We start from the raw sequence: 4,330 nt of genomic DNA on the forward strand, positions 1-4,330 counted from the left end.
AGCGGACAAAACTTCCCGACAGAAACTTCAAAAGAGGTTACTCAATGGGTAATACATGTCCAAAACATGTTCAATGTCCTTAGTAATTGGGAAAATTAAAATTAAACCACTACTTGGTACCACCATACACTGACCAGAAAGCTAAAATGAAGTGACTTAATACCACGTTTTGGCAAGGTTGTGGGTCAGCCAAGATTTTCATACACTGCTGGTGGGTGTTAAAATTGCTACAAGCATTTTAGAAAACTGCGTGGGAGGATCTGCTTTAGCTGACCAGATGTAATCCTATGTCTCAACAATTCCACCTTTACAAATTTACTGACCAGAAATGTGTACAGGTAATACCAAAAGACCTTGTAGAGTTTATATGCCAGCACTACTCCATTACTCACAGTAGCCCCCATCTCAAAACTACCCCCCTGCCCATTAACAGTAGAATGAGTCAATCAAGTGATATTCACATAATGGAGTCCTATACAGCAAGGCTAATGACTGCTAGTAACCCGTTGTATGCAACTATATGGATAAATTCACAAAATCAGATAGACTGAGGAAAAAAAGGCCAATATGAGAGAGCTCATTCTATAGGATTCCATTTATAGAAAGTGCAATACAGGCAACAGTGATCTAATCTCTTAAATGTTAGAATGGCTGTAAACTTATTCCCAAGAACTCCAAATCTATGAATATATGCAGCAGAAGTATACCCTTGGGGACAGTACTTTAATTTTTTTTAATGTTTTATTTATTTTTGAGACAGAGAGAAACAGAGCAGGAGCGGAGGAGGGGCAGAGAGAGGGGGAGACACAGAATCCGAAGCAGGCTCCAGGCTCTGAGCTATCAGCACACAGCCTGATGCAGGGGTCAAACTCATAAACCGCGAGATCATGACCTGAGCCGAAGTCGAACGCTTAACCGACTGAGCCACCCAGGCGCCCCTTGGGGACAGTACTTTAAAGGGGGCACAAGAGTTTCTGAGGGAATGACAGAATTCTGTTTCTTGATGTTGATGTTGTGTACAGGGTCACATTCTGTTTGTGAAATTCCACTGAGCTGTGCACTTATATCCTGTGTGTGTGTTTAATTTTTTCATTTAAAAAAATTTTTTTAATGTTTTTATTTATTTTTGAGACAGGCAGAGACAGAGCATGAGCAGGGGAGGGGTAGAGAGGGAGACACAGAATCTGAAGCAGGCTCCAGGCTCTGAGCTGTCAGCACAGAGCCTGACATGGGTCTTGAACTCATGGACTGTGAGATCATGACCTGAGCCGAAGTCGGACGCTTAACCGACTGAGCCACCCAGGCGCCCCAATTTTTTAAAAAATCTACAACACCAACCCCCCCCCCAAAAAAAAAAAACTGGAAGTAGCTGGGGAAAGGTTGTTCTTGTGAATATGTGTGACCTGCTGATTGTGTCTGTGCAGGATGAAACTTAGAGCCACAGGCCTAGATCACGAGCCCAAACAAGAAACATAAAGGACTAATAACAATGCTGCATAGGGAGTACCTGTGATTTTGTCACGAAATTCGGCAGAACGGTATCTGAAATCTTTGGAGTTTTGTTACGTCTTTGCTGCTGTGTTTGGCCTTATATAAACAAGACGAATTTTATACAGCCTATACAGGATCCAGCAGAGGAAAACAGAAACCTCAATATATTTGGGAGCTTTTTTTATTCTGCCCACCTGGAGTTGATGCTGATCGTGATGGTGGAGACATGCAGGAAGGTGATGATGTCAGTGGCCTACTGTGCCACCTCTGTGGGGGAATAAAACAAATTTGCATCCAAAGTTATTGTGGAAATGCTTCAACCTAAAAGCTGCCATAAATCTAGGAGCCACCTTTACATAGAATGCCTGAGGAGGGGTTATAAGCAGATGTATGAAAATCAAACTGTGGATTTCAATTTGCCTTCAGTGAAGGAAAGGAAGGTCTAATGATAAAGAGGCAGGAAATGCCTGTAATTACAACTTAGTCTGTTATAAGAAGTCCATTTCTATTGCCAAATCTCGGGAGACCATTCTGCCAGTTACCACTAACTGGTATTTGTCTTCAGAGCCAGGAGAACCTGCATGGGAATATGAAGTGTGGGCTACATTTATTATATATTAACAGACATTCGTTACTCTCACTATAGGATCTACTACAGGTTTTGTTTGGTTAAGGGTCTTCCTAGAGTTAAACATACAACCTTTAAATAGCACTTACAATGTATAATGTATAGCTGCTATAATACCATATATATGATATCTTCTTTGTGTTTTTCATGGAGACACTGCCATTATTTTTACCATAAGGAGGACTTTCATACAGAGAGGTTGAATAATCTAAATCCACATGCTAGGTAGGGGCCCAAAAGGGACTGGATGAAAGACAGAGCCTTAACCACTATGTGCACTAACAAACCATGTCAGCTGTGTTTTCAAGTAATCCTGACCTAGATTTAGTTTTGTTTTACTGCTCTGCCATTTTATTTTACAATACTGGTATTTTATTTTACAATTGTGGTTGGGACAATTTTTTATGTCTCCTGATTTAGTCTAAAAGTCAATATCAAATATGAATAAAGGTTCAGAGATTCTAATAAAATGCAGATTCACTAATTACAGTCTATCATACGGGAACCTGCCCCAAGTCAGATGAATAAATGTAGGGTTTGTTCAATATTAACTTGACATTAGAAAGACTCATTTGGTGTCATACTGGTATAGGAAGAAAAATACAATGTCATTTGTCAAAGAAGCTATTGGAAAACAATTATTTGTTCTGTAAACTGTGATGCACAAAACATTAATATACGATAAAACAGTGTAGGATAGAAACTAAATCATTAATAATTTTGATTCAAGTGCTTATCTGTTTATTAATACCTATGTTAAACGAAGATACTGGCAACAAGGTGAGACTGTGTGTTATGTAAGTTGAAAGAGGTATGTGCGTTATGTAAGTTGAAATGTAAGGGAAATGGGTAGTGAACTTTGGGGTTGATGTTAGAATATTATCAAACCAGAGAAAAGGACACAAAATGCATTTGGAACACACTTCTCTAAAGAAGACATACCAATGGCAAACAGGTTTATGAAAAGACACTCAATGTCTGCAAATGAAAACTACATTGAGATATGGCCTCACGCCTGTGGGGATGGCTATTATCAACAAAATCAAAGGCAACAACTATTGGTGAAGATATGGAGAAACTGGAACCTATGTACACCGTTGGTGGGAATGCAAAATGGTACAACCACTATGGAAAACAGTGTGGAGTTTCTTCAAACACACACACACACACACACACACACACACACACACACCACCACCACCAACAAAAAACCTGAACTACCATGTGTTCAAGAAATCCCACTTTAGGGTATTTATCCAAAAGAACTAAGAATAGAATCAAAGAGATACTAGCACCCCACTGTTTGCCCTAGCTCTATTCTCGGTAGCAAGACATGGAAACCACCTAAATGCCCATCGATGGATGAGTGAATAAACAAAGTGTGGTGCAGGGGCGCCTGGGTGGCTCAGTCGGTTGAGGGTCCGGCTTCGGCTCAGGTCATGATCTCATGTTTCATGGGTTCGAGCCCCGCATCAGGCTCTGTGCTGACAGCATAGAGTCTGGAGCCTGCTTTGAATTCTGTGTCTCCCTCTCTCTCTGCTCCTCCCCCACTCATGCTCTGTCTCTCTCTCTCCTTCAAAAATAAATTAAAAAAAAATTAAAAAAACAACAACAAAGTGTGGTGCATAGATATACAATGGGATATTATTCAGCCTTAAAAAAGAAGGAAATAATGCAAAACAGGGCAGCACGGATGAATGTTAGACATTAGGCTAAGTAGAATAAGCTAGTCATTAGACACATACTGTGTGATTCCACTTACATGAGGAATCCAAAAGAGTCAAACTCATAGAATCAATGAGTACAATGGTGGTTACCAGGGACTGGAGAGGAGGCACAAATGGGGAGCTGCTGATCATCAGGCATGAAGTTTCAATTATGCAAAATGAGTAAGTTCTGAAGACCCGCTGTAGAACATTGTGCCCACCATTAACAATACTGGGTTGTACACTTACAAAATTGTTAAGAAGGTAAATCTCGTGTGTTCTTACCATGATAAAACAAATAAATAAAATAAAGTAAAATAAAACAAAAATAAAATCATGTGGTCCTGACACCTCTTGTCTGAAACCCATAATTTAAAGTTACCTTTTCCTTAAATGCTTCTTCTCTAACTTCAACACAGAAATCAGTCTGGCCATAAACAACTCACAGGTGTTTTAGAGACACGAGTACCGTTTTCATGAAGTGCCTCCTAGGCCCAGACTTAGA

Source organism: Neofelis nebulosa, chromosome 17 (assembly GCF_028018385.1).
Source record: "Neofelis nebulosa isolate mNeoNeb1 chromosome 17, mNeoNeb1.pri, whole genome shotgun sequence".
Classification (NCBI taxonomy): Eukaryota; Metazoa; Chordata; class Mammalia; order Carnivora; family Felidae; genus Neofelis; species Neofelis nebulosa.